The sequence below is a fragment of the Alligator mississippiensis genome, chromosome 9 (genome assembly GCF_030867095.1).
Source record: "Alligator mississippiensis isolate rAllMis1 chromosome 9, rAllMis1, whole genome shotgun sequence".
Lineage (NCBI taxonomy): Eukaryota > Metazoa > Chordata > Crocodylia > Alligatoridae > Alligator > Alligator mississippiensis.
The window spans coordinates 24480035-24501509 of record NC_081832.1 but is presented as its reverse complement, the minus strand read 5'-3'; the positions used below and the strand labels follow the sequence as shown (position 1 = coordinate 24501509).

The 21475-nt window shown below is 48.4% G+C and overlaps 1 long non-coding RNA gene across 1 annotated transcript; it reads left to right on the top strand.

Annotated features, from left to right (window-relative positions):
- The first annotated feature begins 7686 nt into the window (after window positions 1-7686).
- Window positions 7687-20019, top strand: LOC109282504 (uncharacterized). The gene is made up of 3 exons (XR_002089504.2): window positions 7687-9992; window positions 10171-10284; window positions 12134-20019. It is a non-coding gene; the product is annotated as an uncharacterized LOC109282504 (long non-coding RNA).
- The last annotated feature ends 1456 nt before the right edge of the window (window positions 20020-21475 follow it).

The window sequence follows — 21475 nt, the reverse complement described above, 5'->3', positions numbered from 1 at the left end:
TGCCTCTCTTCAAGAAGGGGAGGAAAAAGGACTGCAGTTTGCTGGATCCAATCAGCCTGACCTCTATTCTGGGGAAGGTCTTAGAAAAGATTATCAAAGAGGCCATTTTTAATAGACTAGCCAATGGCAGCATCCTGAGGGATAGTCATCACAGGTTTGTTGCAGGTAGGTCTTGCTTGACCAATCTTATTTCCTTTTATGACCAGGTGATCTATCACCTGGATGAGGGAGAGGAGATTGATGTCGTATATTTTGACTTTAAAAAGCCCTCGATCTGGTATCCCATGATCACCTCTTGGCAAAACTGGCCAACTGCGGCTTTGGCTTCACCACGATCCACTGGCTGGGGAATTGGCTCCGTGGTCAAGCCCAGAGGGTGGTGGTTGATGGAAGTCAATCATCATGGTGCTCTGTGACCAGTGGAGTCCCCCAAGGCTCTGTCCTTGGGCCAACACTATTCAACATCTTCATTAATGATGTGGACGTTGGTATCAGAAGCAGATTGCCAAGTTAACCAACAACACCAAACTCTGGAGTAAAGCGTCCACACCTGAGGATAGGAAGGCATCCAAGCTGACCTTGACAGGCTCAGGAAATGGGCGGACGAGAACCTGATGGTGTTTAACACCAAAAAATGCAAGGTTCTCCATCTTGGGAAGAAAAACCCGCAGCATGCTTACAGGCTCGCCAGAGCTACATTGGTTAGCACTACACATGAAAAGGACTTGGGAGGTCATGATTGACCGTAAGATGAACATGAGCCTTCAATGTGATGCTGCGGCTAGTAAAGTGAGCAAAACACTGGCTTGCATCCATAGATGCTTCTCAAGCAGATCCCAGGACGTCATTCCCCCGTTGTACTCAGCCTTGGTGAGGCCGCAGCTGGAATACTGCATGCAGTTTTGGGCTCCGCAATTCAAAAAGGATGTGGAGAAGCTTGAGAGAGTGCAGAGAAGAGCCACATTCATGATCAGAGGTTAGGAAAACAGACCTTGTGATGAGAGGCTGAGAGCTGTGGGACTCTTCAGCCTGGAAAAGTGCAGGCTCAGGGGTGACCTGATGGCCACCTATATGTTTATCAGAGGTGCTCATCAGGATATGGGGGAACATCTGTTCACGAGAGCGCCCCAGGGGATGACAAGGTCAAATGGTCACAAATTCCTTCAGGACCGTTTAAGGGTGGACATAAGGAAGAACTTCTTTACAGTCCAAGCTCCCAAGGTCTGGAATAGACTGCCGCTGGAGGTGGTTCAAGCACCTACTTTGAAACATCTTCAAGAGAAATTTGGATGTTTATCTTACTGGGATCCTATGACCCCTGCTGACTTCCTGCCCCTGGGGCAGGGGGCTGCACTTGATGATCTTCTGAGGTCCCTTCCAGCCCTAATGTCTATGAAATCTATGAAACCCCACTCAGCTCTGTTCAGGGGGCCACTGATCCCAACCTCCCTGAGCAGGACCATCTCATGGATGGCCTTCTGTTGCTCTACCAGCCTTTCCAGCATTAGGTATATGGAGTGCCACCGAGTCTCCACGTCCTGCATGATTTTGTGCTGCAGGATGCTCATCTCTGCCTGTTTTCCTGCAGCATCCTGCCCCTCCTTGATGCTGAGATGGAAGTAGCCCTCCACCTTTCTGCATTTTGAAATGAGCTGGCTCATACTGGTAGTGGTGGTGGTGCCATCCCCAGCAGCCATGTCCCCCTTGTCGTGAAAAAACATGTGTAGACTTTAGGGTCAGGTCAGTAGAAGCTTTTATTCAGATCCACAGTACCGTGGGAGAGAGCTCAGAGTCACATGGATTCACCAGCACTCCAGGGAGGTCTCCGACTTTAAACAGAATCATGCAGTTTATATAAGCTTTTAAACAGACTGTTACACAGGACATGATTGCAAAAATAAAATTCTCTGAGTAAGCAGTCAAAGACAACTAGCAAGCACTTTGTTATCTCAGGAAGAACAGGCACATACTTTTTTCTGCTATCTTCAAGGCCTCAGTGAGTGAAGCAGTTGCAGGGGAATTACAAAGAACAAACACTTTCCCTTTGTCTGCTCTAATATGCAGAGCCAGCAATTCCCCACAAAGCTGTTATGGTCATCTTATGACTTGTACGACCAAAGTTTAAGGCATTCATTTTGTCTGATCTCTGACTATGAGGTGGACCTTGTGTGCCACACAGCAGATGCCAAGAAAGTTGGCATCATGAACCGCTTTGACCATATTGGCCCCATTGTTGATGACCATGAACCCATGGGTGAGCTTGGCCTGCCCAACAAGCCACCCCTGTACTATACAGTTCATGGCCCCCACAATCTCTGTTGCCATGTGGGACTCATCCAGCACCTCAGCTTGGAGGAGAGACCACCGATGGCCTGACTGATCGCATCAGTGCCCTGTGTGGGAGACGTAGGCATGATCGCCACTCCAGCTGCTCCAGATGTTGGAGGTGAAGTGAAAAGCTACCTGCGGACCTGCCTTGAGCAGCTCCTCCCTCAAGTACTCCCTGCATGCCTCATACAGGGAGGTCACCACTGTCCTGCTAAAGGTGGTGCATGTGGGCACTTGGTAAAATGGGTCCATGAGTGCCATGAGCTGCCTGAACCCTGGCCACTCAACTAGGGAGAAGGGCTGGCTACCCAGAGCAAGCATCTCCTGAATGGTCTGGGTCATCTTGCTCGCCTTGGGAACAGGCTTCCCTCTATCTACACCTTTCCCCCACTGCTTCAGGGTGGCCTGCCTCTGCTTTGGGGGGACAGAGGCTTTGGAGCATGTGGGGGACTTTCCTTTGGGTGTGCTTGCACTGGTGCCAGGCTGAGCAGGAAGAAGGGCAATAGTGCTGCCTCCTGAGTTGCAGCAGTGTTTCACCTCCTTGCCCCAGCTGATCTGCCTTCAGCAGTGCTGGCAGATAGCAAACCTGGGATCATCTGCCATCTCAAAATGATCCCACAGTACACTACTTGCCCGCTTCTGGGTTGAGGGTGGGGATCCTGCTTTTTCCCCCTCTTCTGCAGGCTGAGACACAACAGCAGGAGGAGCTGCCTCAGCTGAGCCACTTTCCTGAGCCTCCACATCCTCAACCTCCTCCAAGGTGCTTTCTGGAGAAGGAGACCTGAGTCTAGGGGAACTTTGAGGGGTGTGGAGCACAAACTCAGATGTGGTGCAGGTGCAGGGACATCAGGTACTGCTCCCACCTCCTTGCTTCCACTGGCAGCAAAAGCCTCATTAATGCTTGGGAAGAGGATGCATCTATGTTTGAGGTGGGGGGAACTTGCAGCTCTAGCTCTCCCCCTACCCCCTCTAGCCCCTCTGCCAGAAGACCTGGCACATGCCTTTCCAACATGCTTCATATTAATCTTTCCTGTGCTGCAAAGGTTGTGTGTGTGTGTGTGTGTGTGTATGTGTGACTCTTTTTGTGTTGTGTGTTTTCTTTCCTTTGTGTTGCATGCACTGGACTCTTCTTTGATTGATTGATTGATTGATTGATTGATTATTAAGAACTATATAAAATATGTGCTGTCTGTCTTCTTCTGTGCTGTAATGTATTTATTTATTATGAATTATGAATGAGAAGTGTGACTTGTTTTGTGTTTTATGTTTTCTTTCCTCTGTGTTGCGTGCACTGGACTCTGCTTTGATTGTTAAAAACTATATATAGTGTCTTCTTCTTTGATGTGCTATTAATGTGAATGTGTGTGTGCCCGCCTCTGTTCCAGGAGGTGCTCCCGGGCAACTCTTGCGCGGGCGGCTGGCTGGGCCTGCCCTGCTCTCGCTGGGGGAGTCCCTGGAACTCGCCGGCCGCGGTCGTGGCTGGGCCTGCCGCAGGGGTGTCCCCCTCGCTGCGGCCTCCAGCGCCGAAGCGCCCCTGGGCGGGCTCACACGGGGCTCCGACCTCCCCTACACCCCAGCCAACGCCACCTTGGGTTGTGGACCTTCCGTCCCTCGTCCCCGAGCCAAGACTGAGCGTCGAGGGCCCTCTCCGCCCTTTGCGACTCTCTTCCCCGACACCCCGCCGGGACCTCTGCCCGGTCTTCCCTGGTTCCCTCGCCGGGTTCCCTCCAGCTCTATCCCAGTTCCCCCACCAGAGCTCCCGCCGGCTCCAACCCTGTTCCTTCACCGGGGCTCCCGCCGGCTCCAATCCGGTTCCGTCACCGGAGTCTCCCGCCAGCTCCAATCTGGTTCCTTCACTGGAGTCTCCCGCCAGCTCCCTGAACCTCTGCCAGCTCGTCCCCCGTTATCTCACCGGTGAATCCAGCTGGCCCTCTCTCTAGGCTCCTCCTCGGGGCTTCTGCCGGCTCCCGCGTCAGTTTCGCCGCTCTTCTCTGGTGGCGCGGCTCTCCCCGCCTCCGTTGCTCCCGGCGCGGCTGCAGTCTGTTCGGCCCACGGTCAAAGCCCCTTGCGGGGGCCCGGTTCCACTCCCGGGCTTCCTCCCAGGCTCCGCGTCCTCCCACCGCGCGCCTCTTCTCTCCTCGGGGCTGCCTTTTATTTCCACAGAGCGGCGCCTCTCGCTGACGTCGCTCCACCTCAGCTGTATGAAAGCATGGCTAACGAGCCGCGCGGGTGGTTCCCTGGCCTGCACGCCGCCGCTGCTCCCCTCTCCTGCGGAGCATACGTAAGTGTCCCCCCCGGCCCTGGGCCGGGGACTCCCTCTAGTCCCGTTGTCCCTGGGACAGTGTGACTACTACTTCTTGTTCTTCTTCTGTGTAGTGTACCTAAAATAATATATCTCCTTCTTGGACTCTGAGTTCTGTGCGGTGTGTGTTAATCTCAATTTGAATCTCTACCTGACTTCTTCTGTGTTGTCTTTAGTCTGTATGTAAACTAACTATAACAATATTATTAGTAACTAATAACTACTATATATAATCTGAATCTCCTTCTATGAATATCTGACTTTTTCTTCTATGATGTGTGTGTGTGAGCATGTGCAATGTGTGCTTCCCTGCACAGTGATGGATCACACTGCCAGGGAAAACACTGAGCTTTCTCTTTCGAAAGTATTGGAAAAAAACGAAAACAAATATAAATTGAAAGAAATGAATTGGAAGTAGAGAGATGCGCCAAGCTAAACTAAGCTAAGATAAGCTATATCCTGTCCAATCCTTTCTAACAGCAAAAAGTAGCAGGCCACTGACTAGGAAGTCAGGCCAGTACCCACAGTACCTTTGAGATGCTGTTGCTCAGACAGAAACAGCTCAGGAAAAAGACAGAAAAGCATGCAAACAGAGGCTTTTATGCTCCTTCTATGTCCCTCCCCCAGTCACTGTGATTGGAAGGGCAGTCAGGGAGAAATCACAGTCACTGGCCAGCTAGAGATGTCAGCCCTTCCACCCCTGCTCTCCCATCCCCCTCTTCTAAGTTTCTGTTTCCCCTCAAAAACTGCCTTCCAAATCACTGAATCTCTTCTGAATCTTTTTCAAATCAATTCAGAGACTCTGAATCAATTCAGAAAGTTTTAAGCTTCTAGCAATTTGATTCAGATTCAGCCTCCGAATTGAGCTGAATCTTCTCTGAATCAAATCACAAACCGAAGCTTTGCACAGGCCCAGTCTTCAAGCCCTTCCTCAAGGACACCAAGACCCTCAGTGCTGGTGATGCCCCCCTTAGCCATGTGATCCCCATAGTGAGGGAACTTCAGAGCCAAATGGAGAACTTCCAGGGGATCAATGTTCCTGGCTGGGGCAAGACACTATCACCAGACATCCAGGCACTAGTGAGGCGGCTGAAGGAGGGTATCAGGGAACAGCTTGATCCCTTGCAGTCCAGTATGATCTATGTGCTGGCTGCCATGTGTGACCCAAGGGTAAAGGGCAGCGTATGCAGCAGCCAAACCCTGAATCAGTGGGAGGAGGTGCTGTTGAAGACAGTCAGGGAGGCAGAACAGTGGAGGTGGGGGGATGTGGAAGAGCTGGATCCACTGTCCCATGCTAGCATGCCATCCACCAGCCAATCTCCTCCTCCACAGCAGGTGCTGCAAATATGACCGAAGGGCATGGCTTCCATGGTGGGGTCCAGAGGCACCAGACCCCACCATCAGGCAGGTAGCGCTCAGGCCTTGGTGGTTGCCTATCTCACCAAGTACATGCAGCCACTGCTGTGTGACTCCTTAGCTTACTGGGCAAGCCACAGCCAGATGTGGCCAGATGTGGCCATGGTTGCCCATGAACACCTGTCCTGTCTACCGACCAGTGTCCCAAGACAGAGTGTGTTCAGCATTGCTGGGGATGTAGTGACACCCCACTGCACCTGCATATATCCTGGTTTGGTAGAGCAGTTGGTGTTCCTGGAAGTGAACCTCCTGTTGCTGGGGTTCCTCAAGCTCCAGATGCAGATGGAGTGAATGCCACCCTCCTCGTTCGGTCTGTACCTATTTCCTTTTTTCATTTTTGAAAAGCCATTTAATGCCCCACTCAGAGCTGGAGGGGACACTCACTGCATTACCAGCCAGCAGGGGAAAAAAATGTCCCTCCTGAGCTCCCATGCCAGGACAAACTAGCAGGTCTGGACTAGGGCTATGGGGAAGGAAGAGGCCCCAGGTCCTGGACATGACCACTAAAACTGCACTCTGCCAGAGTCAGGGACACCTGGTGGGACTGCTGGCAGTGCAGCAGTCCTGTAAATGCCAGGACCAACAATCCCCTGGTGAAAGGTGGGTAGGAGGCACTATAACCTCCAGCTACCACATACACACATAGAATCCTGGCTGGGGAAAGCCAAGACCTGTCACGTCTTTGAAAGACGTGAGGCTTGCTGCTTACAGTGGAGTTGTGAGGCTCCAGTTGAGCTGAGCTTAGCTGCCTGGGACGCCAGCTTTCAGGTTGAAAAACCTTTGTTATGATGAGTAAGCACCTGTAGTTGGTGTGTCTGTTTGCTGTTCCTGAATAGAAGGAATAGTAAAGAAGCCAGAGGCTGGCATGCAATGCAGGAAAGAAAGCCAGTCAGTGAAAATGGAAATGGAGGTGTCAGGAGGTGAGGGACAGGCTGGGGTGGGTGTGGGAAGGGGGTGTAGCAGCACCAGTAAAAGTGCTGAGGTAGCTGGGGAGTCAGATGTCCAGCAGGTTGTAGTGTGTCAGAATTCCACTATACTGAGTCCATGAGTTTCTGTACCTAACAGGTTGATGAAGTGACGTTCGTAGGCCCGGCTGTGAAACGTGGTTTGTAAATTCCCTCTCAGGATCAGGCCTGAGAGACTAGAGACAGAGTGGGGTTTTTGTGAGAAATGTGCTCCCACAGGTAGTTGGGTATCGTTGTCTTTGATAGATTCTGGTATGCAGTTTGTGGGGATACTGGAGGGGGCTGACAGGTTTTGTGTTTTGAGCTGTAGGAAGTTGGCTTCAGTTCTGGTGATGAGGTTTGGTTAGCAAGTTTCAGTGCTCCTTTGAATTTACAAACCACTTTTCAGAGCCGGGTCTATGAACTTCAGTTCATCAGTCTTCTAGATAGTAAGTACAGAAACTTGTAGACTCAATAAAGACAGTGGAATTCTGATATACTACAACCTGCTGGATATCTGACTCCCCAGGTACTTCTGCACTTCTGCTACATCCCCCTACCCTGCCCACCCGGGCCTATCCCTCATCCCCTGACGTCTCCATTTCCATTTTCACTGACTTTCTTTCTTGCCTGCATTGCATGTCAGCCTCTGGCTTCTTTACTATTCCTTCCATCCAGGAACAGCACACAGACACATCAACTGCAGGTGCTTCCTCAGCCTGACAAAGGATTTTTCAACCTGAAACCTTGCTAAGATATACTTCTCTAACTATTCAGTTTGGGTTTTTTTAATAATAAACATATAACCACAGAAACACAACATAATTCATCACACACCACAAGTAACACATTATTTATATATCCAACTCAACATCTGTACTTCTTCCATTCAATTATTTTATAAAAAGAAAGGCTCTGTCACAGTTTGGCTGCCTGAGATACTACTGGTGCTACTGCTCACTAAGTCAACATTTGCGCCGCCGTTCACATAAGGCGGGCGCGCGGTAGCGGCCTCCAACAACTGAGAGTAGTAGACTCAGCTCCGCGGACATGGTGCAGATGCGGAGCTCATCTGCTAGGAGCCCCACCCCAGCAGTGCCACCTGCTGTGGGCTCTTCTGAGGCCTCCACCCAGACAGAGCTCCTGGTAGGGTCGGCAGACCCTTGTCCCCTGTCTGTGGGGGAGGCTTGGTGGGGTCCTGGCAGCCAGTGGGAGGCCCAACTTAGGGCTCTGGAGGAGCAGGTACGGGAGCTCCAGGCTTAGGTGAGCAGGCTGTGGAGGATCAGGGCTGCAGAGAATGAAATTGACTCATTGTGATAGGTGGCCACTCTTGGCTGACCCAAATGTGGCCCGCACGCCTGTTCCTGGGGCAACCGCCCGCCTACTCGTCTGCCACGCCTTGTTCTTAATTGATTAACTGGTGTTAATTAGCAGGAGGCTGCCCTTGTACTGCCCCACTGCCAGGGGGCACTATCTGCGGCTCCGTTTCCTCCCCTACACCGCAGTCCACACCTTGCCAATGTTGACTCAGGTCTATCACTATTTTGGCCCCTTCCTGTTTTCTCTGGGCCTTCCTTCCTTGGATGCACTCCCTGCGGTGCTAGGGCTCTCCCCTGCCCTATCTCACTCTGTGCCCTCTTCTCCGGGGCCTTATCTACAATGCTGCCCCTGCTCTGGGGCCTTCTCAGTGATGCTATGCCCTCTCCTGGGGCTCACCATGCCCGCCCTGGAGATTCCCAATAATGCTGCCCTCTCCTGGGGCTCTCCTTGCCCACACTGGGGCTCCTTAATAACGCTGCCCCTGTCTGGGGCTCACCGTGCCCATATTGGGGCTCCTTAACAATGCTGCCCCCTATCTGGGGCTCTCTGTGCCCACACTGGGGCTCCTTAACAATGCTGCCCCCTATCTGGGGCTCAACATGCCCAACTTGGGCTGCCCAGTAAGGCTGCCCCCTATCTGGGGTTCACCACGCCCACACTGGGGCTTCTCAAATGCTCCTCTCTGGGCTGGGGTCTATGTACCCCATATGCTGCACCCTTACTGGCACTGGGGTCCCCACGCTACTGTGGGTTCCCTATGAGGCCTCCTTCAACCCCTAATAGCCTCACCCAAACCACCGGTGTAACAATAAAATGAAACAGAAACTCGAGCCTCTTGGCTATAACCTAAACATAAGCTGCCTGGCTATAACAACATTGCTCAAGCAGCTTAGAGCTGCCATAAGCTGTACCTGCAGTCAGGCTTCTTCCTGCACCCTGGCTTAAGGAGCTCCTGCCTCTCTGACTGCTGGCAGGGAACTGCCTCTGGCCTCCTGTCTGTGCTTTATATAGGAGCCAGGCCCTGCCCCTTTCAGTCAGCTGACCTCCTGGTTGCCCTGGCAACCCACAGCTGGGCTCCTTATTCCCTGCTAGGGCTCTTTCCCTGGCAGTTTCCCCTCTCTAGGAGCAGGGCACCTCCGGGCTCTGTGATACTCATATTTCTGTTCACTGCAGGACCAGTCATCCAGGAGACAAGTTCAACACAGGAGTGGCAGAAAGTATCCACCAGATCCAGGCCTGCTCAAGCTAGCGTGGTGGAGGCTCCCCAGATACAACTGAGGAACAGGTACGAGGCCCTAGAGAAGGATGAAGGGGATGCCTCCAGCGGGGACGATGCCACTCTACGTACAACACAGATGGCACATAGAGGGAACATCAGGAGAAGGAAACACTGGGTCCTCATCATTGGGGACTCCATCCTAAGGGGAGTGGAGGGTCCCATCTGCCAACCCGACCCCATGGCATGAGAAGTCTGCTTCATGCCTGGGGCTCAGATTCGAGACATCACAGAGAGGATCCCAGCCTACATTCGACCCTCAGACGAGTACCCTATGGTTCTTATCCACATGGGAACAAATGATGCGGCCAGTGGCAACCCAGACTGCATCATGAAGGACTTTGAGGCCCTGGGGGACAAGCTCAAGGAGATGGGGGCACAGGTGGTATTCTCCTCGATTCTCCCGGTGAGTAGGCGTGGACAGCAACATGAGGCCTGCACTGGTGAGGTCAGCAGTTACAGAGCTGGTGCCGCCAGGCAGGCCTTGGGTTCCTGGATAACAACCTACACTTTCGTGCAGGGAACTTGCTTGGGTGTAATGGGCTACACCTTTCTCCTAAAGGCAAGCATGTCTTCTCTTCCAGGTTGGCTGATCTCATGCAGCGCACTTTAAAGTAGCTTCATCGGGGGATGGGGTCACAGGAAGACGTGAGGACACCTCCCAACCAAGACAGGTGACATACACAAGGAGTACCCAGGTAATAAGCAGGGGTCCAGATAGTCCTGAAAATCGGGGGGCGGCATATGCACCAATTCAAGGCCTTAAATGCCTGTATACCAATGCTCATAGTATGGGGAATAAGCAGGAGGAACTCGCCCTCCAGATACCTAGTTCAAAACCAGACATAGTAGGGCTCACAGAAACCTGGTGGGATTCATCCCATGACTGGGGGGTCAACATTAAGGGCTATAGGCTTTACAGACAAGATAGAACAGGAAGGAAAGGCAGGAGTGTGGTGCTTTACATCAAAGAGCAATACACATCCTCAACCAGCAGGATGGGGTCAGAGGAGAAGCAGGCTGAAGTGCTCTGGGTCAGGATACAGGGGGGTCACGGGGAAAGGGACTTAACAGTGAGGGTCTACTGTAGCCCTCCCAACCAAGGGGAAGAGCTGGACTGCGAATTCTCAGGTCAGCTTGCGGAGACACATAAGGCAAGGGATGTAGTTGTCATGGGTGATCTAAATTACCCGGACATCTGCTGGGAGGAGCAGTCAGCCAGGTCTGACTGCTCACAGAGGTTCCTGGCTGAGATACAGGACCTCCATTTAACTCAAGAGGTGCACAGTCCTACCAGGGGGAATGCCCTGCTGGACCTGGTCCTGGCCACAGGCAATGACCTGGTGAGGGGACTCCAGGTCCTCGACCACCTGGGCGATAGCGGTCATCACTTGCTGGAATTCATCATCCAGTGCAGGGTGTCAAGGGCCTGCTGCAAGGCAGTAGTCTTAGACTTTAAGAGGGCCAACTTCAATGAGCTGAGGTGACTAGTGAGGGAGGCACTAGGGTCCTGGAGAGTAGGGGAACTGGGTGCCCAAGATTAGTAGTCGTTCCTTAAGGAGATGATACTCAGAGCCCAAGGGGTGACAATCCCAACAAGAAGCAAAGGGGGCAAGAGTGCCCAAAAGCCCCCCTGGCTCACCAAGGGCATTTGGGAATGCCTGATTGCCAAAAAGGAGACGTACACCCAGTGGAAGGAAGGGCCTATCACCAAAGAGGAGTAGGGAAGAGGGCCAATGTGGTCCCCATCTTTAAAAAAGGGAAGAGGGAGGACCCAGGCAACTATAGGCCTTTTAGTCTTACTTCAATCCTGGGGAAGCTCTTTGAGAAGATTATCAAGGAGCACATCTGTGATGGGCCAGCAGCAGGGATGATGCTCAAGGGCTACCAGCATGGTTTCATTAGGGGCAGGTCCTGTCAGACCAACCTGATTGCCTTCTATGATCAGGTCACAAAATCACTGGACACAGGTGTTGCAGTGGATGTAGTCTTTCTGGACTTCAGGAAGGCCTTTGACACTGTCTCCCACCCCATTCTCATTAAAAAGCTAGGTGACTGTGGCATTGATGCCTAGTCGGATGGATTGCAAGTTGGCTGAGGGGTCGCACTCAGAGAGTGGTGGTGGACGGGTCATTTTCGGCCTGGAGGGAAGTGGGCAGTGAGGTCCCCCAGGGCTCGGTCCTTGGGCCCCCACTGTTCAATTTTTTTATTAGCGACTTGGACGATGGGGTGAAGAGCAGCCTGTTTAAATTCACAGATGACACCAAGATTTGGGGTGAGGTGGGCAAGCTAGAAGGGAATAGTAGATTACAGCAGGACCTGGACAGGTTACAGGGGTGGGCAAATGAAAATAGGATGGGATTCAATACCAACAAGTGCAGGATGCAGTAGAAACCAGCAGCATACCTATAGGCTGGGGAACTCCCTTCTCAAAAGCACAGTGGCAGAAAGAGATCTTGGAGTCATTATTGACTCCGAGATGAACATGGGCTGACAATGCGAGAACACAGCCATTAGGGCTAACTGTACTTTGTCCTGTATCCACAGATGCATCACAAGCAGGGCCAAGGAGGTGATCCTCCCCCTCTATGCTACACTGGTCAGGCCACAGCTGGAGTACTGCATCCAGTTCTGGGCACCACACTTCAGGAGGGATGTGGACAGCATTGAGAGGGTCCAAAGGAGAGCCACTTGTATGATCCAGGGACAGCAGGGCAGACCCTATGAGGAGCGGCTACGGGACCTTAACCTGTTCAGCCTTCACAAGAGAAGGCTGAGGGGGGACCTGGTGGCCATCTATAAACTTACTAGGGGGGACCAGTGAGGTTTGGGAGAGACCTTGTTCCCCTGAGCGCCTCCCAGAGTAACAAGGAATAATGGCCATAAGTTCCTAGAGAGTAGGTTTAGACTGGACATTAGAAGGCACTACTTCACAGTTAGGGTGGCTAGGATCTGGAATCAACTTCCAAGGGAAGTAGTGATGGCTCCTACTCTAGGGGTCTTTAAGAGGAGGCTCGATGTTTACTTGGCTGGGGTCATTTGAGCTCAGTTTTCTCTCCTGCCCACAGCAGGGGTTTGGTCTAGAAGATCTACAAGGTCCCTTTCGACCCTACATCTATGAATCTATTAATCTATTTTACTTGCTGTCATCTAAAGTGGTGGACCGGAATGAGGCTGTAGGGGAGGAGGAGACTGCATTGGGGCACACTACCGTGTCGTGTAGGTGCCCCAGTACCAGTGAGGGTGCGCCTACACACACACACACACACACACACACAGAGTGAGGCTGTGCCTTAATATGCACACTGAAGAAGCAGCTCCTGCAGGACAGGAAAGAAAGCTTCTGTCATAGTTTGGCTGCCTAAGATGCTGCTGGTGCTACTGTGCTAGTGCACACTGCTCACTATGTCATTTTTTACCTGTTGTCATCTAAAGTGGTGGACCAGACTGAGGTGGTAGGGGAGGAGGAGACCTCATTGGGGCACACTACTTTGTCGTGTAAAGGCCCAAGCACCAGTGAGGACATACCTTAACACGGACACAGTCACCCATGTCAGGAGTTTTGCCTGTCAGCAACCTGAGGTGCAGTTTCCCTGAACCCCCTGCACCTATCTCCTTGAAAGCTGGCAAGCTTTGTGGCCCCAGCAGGGACTACCACCCTGGTAGTTTTTATCCCCCTGTGCCTTCACACATACAAGTGACATGAGTTTTGCTTTCAAGAATTTGAAGTGCAGTTTCCCAGAACACCCTGCACCTATCTCCTTGAAACTTGACAGGCTTCATGGCCTCAGAAGGGGCTACCATCTCTGTAAGCTGCATCTGAATCAGGCAATAAATGTCAAAGGTATAAGCAGTTTTGTGCTTCCCCATTATAGCCTGTAGGTGAAACGTTGAAACAGCATTGAAACAGTGTAACAGTTTTGATTAAATGAAATGGAACAGTGGTATGGAAACTAAATGAAACTCAAAATGAAACACTATTCCATCGAAATGTCAAAAGGGAAGTTGAAACAGAATGGTGCCATTTCGCACAGCCCTACGAGATAGTCCCCAGTAACCCTGGTTTCTGATTGGGACTATTGAAAAGTCTCAATTTGCCATGTGGATCTTGGGGCCACCCCTGTCAGGTGGCCGATGGCGGTTCCAGCATCTGGCTGGTGGCCGGACAGATGCCGTTCATAGACAAAAAAATTCTTCGGGGGCCGCCACTCTTACAATTGGGCGGCTGGGCTCCCGAAATTTACCAAAAAGATTGCGGGGGACAACCAAAAGAAAAACAGGGTGTGCACGTGGGGGTCAAAGGTTCAAAACAAGTGCTCCCCCGGCGGTCAGTGAGCAGAGCACCCCGGACAGTGCCCACTGGCTCACAACTGGTTTCTGATTGGGACTGGCCAGTACATAACTACTTCCAGCTGGCCCAGTTGTCTATATGGGTATGGCTGCATACTTGTAAGCAGAAGCTTTTTCCACGCCCATCAGGCTACCAGAACAGATTCCTCCCTGTGAAGACCTGGGCTCCTGCCTGGAGCCCTCTATTCCATAATTGTGGGTTCCTGACCTCCACCTTCCTCTTGACTTTAATCCAGACCCCTGACTTCTGCTTTCTGGCTTATGGCTTTACTTTGCCTCAGGGAGGGCCACCCTTAACTGTGGCCTATAGGAATTTTTTTCCATTCCCTACCCTAGGCTTTGGATCAAGGCCTTAATGACTAGGTCTCAGAAATGCCACTTTCAAATTACAGTAATGCATATCTGTTCTTAATACAGAGAATGTTTTTCACTAAGCAAGTGTTTCTAGACACAAAATAAACAGCTTCCCCCTAACAGGTTTATTGCCAAAAATACCTTTTCTTCTTGGTGTGACAGCTGAAAAGTGTGCCTGTGTGATAAAGGTGCTTGCTGAAGGCCCTATGAAGTTTAGACCAAGTGTTTTTCTGTATTTGTTTAGATATTAAGCTGTATGTTGTTGCTAAAAGCCTAATTAAAGTTTAAGATGTAGTGAGGCCTTGTATAAAGTAAGGCCTAGTAAATTTAACAAGCCTTGAAGTAGAAAGGCCCTGTGGCGTACTTAAATTACCTTATCAAAAAAATGCAAAGCTTGTACTGCTATTGGTCAGTCTAAAGACAGTTGAAGTAAAAGGAATCTGAGTAGTTGTACGTTATCAGAACCATTCAAAAATTTTAAATTAGCTGAAATATCTGGAAACCATTCAGAAGCAAGATACAGCTCTGTAAAAAAAATTAGTTAGCTGTTGCCTGGATCAGCGGGCCCGTGGACCTTGAAGAGCCCAAGGACTACATTCCAGGGTCCTTCCCAGTACCTCTCGGACAACGTTGTTCAGGGATGCCTGACTGCTAAACTTTATAAAAAGAGAAGCTTGCCGTGTATCAGGCATCAGAGGGGACTGCTGCTAAGTTGCCAACGCGAATTGCTTTTGTCTGTCATTGTTTGTTTTGTTACTACGTGTAGTGTTTTTGTTAAGTAAATAAATATTTCTTACCTTTCTACCCCCAACCATACTCTCAATCCCGAACCCTCCGCAGGTAGCTGGAACATAAATTGGCATCACGAACAGGATTGAGAGGCTCTGGTCTGGAGAGAAAGGTCTGAATGAAGGGAGTTGTGCGGGCACCGTTAGTGGCTTTGCTTAAGGAAGTGACAGGGATGAAGAATCCTGGGTGGGATAAGGATAGGTTGAGACCTGCCTGGAGTGACCCAGAAACTGTACCCAATCATTGCGCTAGGTTTGCTACTGCTGCCCAGGGTAAGCCTAAGAAGGGGTGCCTGTCGTGGCTGCTGGCAACATGCCTGCGGTTAGGGGCAGAAGAGGATGCCCAGCTCCAGGAAGAGGTCACCTGACTGAGTAAGGAGTTAAAAGACATGAGAAATTCCAACAGCGTGGTGTGCAAGGCTGTGCGAGCTATGCAGAGCTGCTTGGAAACATTAAAATGGAAGACAAAAAAAATTATAATCCTGCGTGTGGCCGCTCCCCTCCAGAAGAGAGTGAAGTTAGGGCAGTCTGTGAAGCGATCCTTCCACAAGTGTCTGTATAGAGATAAACCAGAAGTTAAGCTCTGGGAAAATCAAAGAGATAAAATCAATAGAAAGGTGGAGATTTATGATGAGCCTGGCGCTAAAACACCCCCACATGTTCCTGCCCAGAGGGAGGAACCTAGCCAAGCCTTCCCCGCCCCTAGGGAGAAACTCAACCAAGTTTTTCCCATAGTGATAACTCATTCAAGACCACAAAGAGAGAATCCCCGAACAGAGCTACATTCCTTTACCCATGCAGAAATTAAAAATATTCAAAAGCAGCATGAATTCAAACCAGAAAAGCCAGTAATAGACTGGCTAGTTCAAATGTATAGTAAAAAAGCATTTGCAATTTCAGTGAATAGAGCCGAAGCTACAAAAATCATTCTGTGCCCTGAGCTCCAGTTAAATCAGTTTGCAGAAAGTGATGAAAATGTTACTTTGTTTTCTGCTGCGCTCCAAGCCACTGCAGCCACTTATAGTAATATCATTCATGCAGCAGTTTAGACTCACACGCCAGATGCAAAAGTAGTGACAGCACCGTTGTGGAGGTTTTGCCGACAAGCACCAACAGAGTGCACCTCAACCTTGTTGACCTTGAAGCCAGAGGCAGTGAATCACCCGGTAAAAGATGTGATCCAGCAATTAGTGCAGCTTTTACCCATTTTGCAGAAACCAAGGCTTACCAAGCTGACAAAAACTGCCAAGGCCATGGCAGTGGCCTCAGTAAAAGATGACCCCCCTGACCCCCCCAAATTGTTAAGAAAAGTGGAAAAAGACTGACCCAAGACTCCGGAACCACAATGTAAAAAGACTTGTCAGCTGCCTGTTTCAATAAAGTGCAAATCAATAGACTGCCCATCAATGTCTTGAGAGGGCTGAGGGCTAAACACTGTACCAAAAGGGCAAAACCAAAAGCAGAGCCTTTTGTGCCACCAACAGTGTCACCAAAAAGATTCTCTGTCTTGAGAGCAAAACTGTCAACATTTTCCCAAGCACATGTGGGGCCAGCGGCCTTTACCCCGCCTGATCACGTGGCCTAGGGAGTCCGGCCAGCCCAACCCCCCAAAAAAGAAGCCACAATGGGGGCAATAGCGGATCAAGGACTGGTATCTAAAGTTAATGTTAAACCCTTAATTCAGATACCTGTACAAATTCAATTAAGTAAAAGTAAAAGGTCAATAGATATGCTATTAAACACGGGTACCCAGATTTGCATTTTAGATTCCATAAATTGAAAGGGAGAAAAAGAAACCCCTTATCAAGTAATTAAAGTCAGAGATACCAAACGACCGAGACATCTGGTCCAAGTAACCTTCACGTTACCTAAAACTAAGGTAACAGCAGCCGCAGTAATACTTAAAGGGAAACCAAGCTTACTAAAACTTAATGTACTAAGAGGACAGCAGTTTGCCCTTAAACAAGAAAATTGGCAGTTTAAGTGCATAGTGCCTCACCAAAAACCAGAAAAAACAGCTATAACAGCTGTAACTCGATGTGGCATGATCCCACTAACCCTGCCTCTCATGAAAAGAGTACACAGACTCCAATATCAAACTCCCCCTGAGGCCACACAACCTATTCAGTGTATTATAAGCCAGCAGTTAAAAGATGAGACTACTATTCAAACCCACTCTCCGTATAACAATCCAGTGTAGCCAGTGCACAAGCCAAATAGAGGGTGGCAATTGATTATTAACTTTTAAGCTCTGAATACTAATACTAATCCCTTGATGACTGCCATCCCATCACTACCAGCCTAACAGAAAGCATCCAGAGTTATAAGCCTGCATGGATAAAATCCATTAATATCAAAGACATGTTGTGACACTATGTGTTTGTAGCTGTAAAAGTTGCCACAAAAATAACATTCACCTGTGCCTTAGCAAGAACTATAGCTCAGGACACTTGTGCAATACTGGAAACTCTGCTAGCTGTGTAACCACCACCTATAAAACTACAAAATAATAATAGCCCTCACTTCCGCAATCATCTTGTGTATGACTAAACCATGAAACATAGCATGTTCTAGACATATGACAGCCCATACCATCCGCAGTTTAATAAATTAGTAAAACAAGCCAATGACATCCTCAAATGCAATTTGCGGGTAGCCGCTGACCCGGCTCTTAAACACTGAGACTTGCACCTGAATCGAGCTATCAATTGAGCCAATAACCGACCCCATCCAGGAGGTAGCCCCATGCAACAGGCCTTTGGATTGGGCAGTCCCTGGGAGCCGGCAGTAGAGCAACCTAGGGGTGGTGACCCAGGAAAGCTCCAGGCAGGAGATCGAGTAGTAGTGAAGCATCCTCAAGGAGATATATGGGAGGGGACACTATTAGCAAAAAATATGCATAATACATAGTGAATATTTAAGTCAAATTTATCTAAAGGGAGCCAAGCTTCTTGTTGTCTTGTTCCTACAGATTAAATTTGTCCACAAGTGCAACCATAGCCATTTCTAATTGAGCCTGCCACTAAAGACAAATCCTGCTCTGTCACCAGTCTAAATTGACTGGCACCATGAAATGGTAAACTGTTATGAATGCACTCTTTTTATTAATGCCTTATTGTGTTTCCTGGGTAGGGTGTGTCTATTATCCTTCTTATTACACAGATATTAATGAACTTGCTCCTAAAGACCTCAGAGAGTAGCCTAACCCTGAAGACCATCCCCCGGAAACACGTTCAGATGGCCTTCACGTGGTCCAGCTGCAGTATTCATACTGGAAAAAAACCCACCACCCCGGAGCAAGTAAAGTCTTGGTCTCTGAGTAAAAGAAACAAAATAGTTGACTAGCAAGGTGGTAACTGTCAGTGCACCTGTGGCACCAGTTATTATCTTGGGTTCATTCCCTACCTGAAGGCTGGAATGGCTAACTGTGGGAGGGAAAGTGATTGTTGTAGCTCTGCTCGTTTAAAAATTTGTTGTTACATACTTCCTAAGGAGAACCCCATTGAGCTCAACGCCCCTGAGTTTGTGTCCCCAATAGTACATTCTGCATCTGTTCAGCCTCTCGAACCACTGCGCTTATAAGAAAATCTGCCCCCTCCCATGCCTATGGCTGACAACACTCTCCATCAGTGGTATAAAACCCACCAGGTGAGACAGCGCATTACAAGTTAGAACAAAGTTATTAAATGGTTTGTGAATCATACCTATACAGAAGCGTAGTAAAATGGTACCACCTAAACTTTATGCAATTCGTGTTGCTTAAGAGCTAAAAGTGGAGCCGTTGCTCTACTGCAATTAAGTAACTGTACTATTGCCCTAAAATAGCCAAAAATTTCCTCTAAGACTATATCTCTCAACTTCACGATACCTACTTCATAGGTATCAAATGTAGACATGCCACAGTTAAAAAACTAAAATAAAGTGAAAAATAAGCTGCAAAGCCTTGAGGCAAAAGCTCAGCAAGGCACTCAGGTCTCCTCGCTCGAGAGGGTGGTCGAATCATCAGTCTAGCTGTCAACGTGCCCAAGCCTTGTAAATGGTATGATGTAATCTATACTATTCGTGCGTCACCAAGTGTCACCTCAACTACGTGGCTAACCATCTTAAACATCATAGTATTTTGCATTGCCCTAGTAACAACAGCTAAATAGTGTTTTAATCGTTGTTGTAAATCTGTTCATGCTATGCAAGTTAAATTTATACATCCCTCCCCATTTCCCAATGTAGCGCATGTAGCTTTAGCATCTCAGTTGTAGCTATCATAGTGCTTCAGCAAGGAAAGAATGGAGTGTGACAGCTGAAAAGTATGCCTGTGTGATAAAGGTGCTTGCTGAAGGCCCTATGAAGATTAGACCAAGTGTTTTTCTGTATTTGTTTAGATATTAAGCTATATGTTGTTGCTAAAAGCCTAATTAAGATGTAGTGAGGCCTTGTATAAAGTAAGGCCTAGTAAATTTAACAAAGCCTTAAAGTAGTAAGGCCCTGTGGTGTAGTTAAAATTACCTTATCAAAAAAATGCAAAGCTTGTACTGCTATTGGTCAGTCTAAAGACAGTTGAAGTAAAAGGAATCTGAGTAGTTTTACATTATCAGAACCATTCAAAAACTTTAAATTAGCTGAAATGTCTGGAAACCTTTCAGAAAAAAAAGATACAGCTTTGTAAAAAATATTAGTTAGCTGTTGCCTAGATCAGTAGACCCGTGGACCTCAAAGAGCCCAAGGACTACATTCCAGGGTCCTTCCCAGTACCCCTCAGACAACATTGTTCATGGATGCCTGACTTCACTAAACTTTATAAAAAGAGAAGCTTGCTATGTATCAAGCATCAGAGGAGACTGACGATAACTTGCCAACATGAATTGCTTTTGTCTGTCGTTGTTTGTTTTGTTACTACGCGTAGTTGTGTTTTTGTTAAGTCAATAAATCTTTCTTACCTTTCTACCCCCGACCATACTCTCAATCCCGAACCCTCCACAGGCGGCTGAAACACTTGGTTCCCTCCCTCTAAAATTCTTAGTCTTGTATACATTATCTTCAGTCTATGCTATAATGACAGGTTCTAGCTTTTACCATTTATTATAGGTGAAGCAAACACCCTTGAAGTGAAAGAACAAAACCCCTCCTGACACCCAAAACAAATCAGAACCTTGTGTAAGTTATAAAACTACTGAGTTACAAAGCCACCAAGTCAATTCTTGTCCAACCACCCTTATTTGTTAACATTTTCTGTCCATATACTTGTAGGTTTCATCTAAGAAAAGAAGCAGGAGTTTTAAAAATCCTAACCTATCCAATCCATGTTAATGTTTTCTGTAGCATCTGAGCACTAAAAAGAAATTATATATGCATAGTAAAAGCCCATTTCTCATAGAAAATCAAACCCAATATTGACATCCCCACAAAGACTCAATTTTGGAATGAGCAAAGTAGTCACTAACATTTTATTGCTGAGTAGTCCAAAGCTAATTCTCCAATCAATAAGCAGATATTTCTAGACGGCAAATATTTTTAAACTACTTACATGCAGTGCTCATTTCATTTCTGCCTGCATAATATGGCAGGCGATAGCTGCTTCCTAGGAGCCCTGTGCTTGTGCCCATTTACCAAGGTGGAGCTGTCTAAAAACATAAATCTGATTGAAAAACTGGGGCTATCAATGCAGCAGTCTGTGTCTGTGTAGCTTTCTTTTCTTTGAACAGCACCTTTTAAATATAGAAGAGTCTCCTGGAAGCATCTGCTGTTTTGTATTCAGCTGTGGTCTCCTACATAGCACAGACTATCATTGTGCCCTCTTGGAGAGGTTGATTTTGTTCTTTTCATTTTGTTGTTTTACCTTAAACTATTATGAAAGATGCATGCATGCACACACATATATACTGAAGTATATTGTTGCTCTTTGTATAAGGGAACATACTGGAGGTTGCACTGTAGGAAGAAGTATTTGACTTAAATCAAGGCTAAATGGTAAATCTATAGGGGTTGGGTAGTGGAAGCTGGTAAAGATTTTCTATTAAATATTGGTTACAAATGATTCAGTGGGACTTAATGAAGCCTGATGCTCTCTTGACAGCAAAATGCAGGTTCAAGAATTTTGGAACTCCCATTGCAATGTTTTGGAATACCATTTTAGAAGCAGGGAGTCTGGACCTGGTGAGAAAATGATCTCTTTTTCAAACAGATGTCATCTGCTGTTCCAAAGACTTCCAGCCACTCCAGTAAGCTTATAAAACAGAAATAACGAACTTCTGGGTTGGTATAAATGTGAAAGTAATTCACAATGTTCCAGGAAGAATCATTCAATAATAAGCAAACATAGGCACTGCAGACTTCATCTCAGACACAACACTCCTCCCCTTCTAATTTATGATGACTTGGTACTAGCCAAAGTAGAGAATGT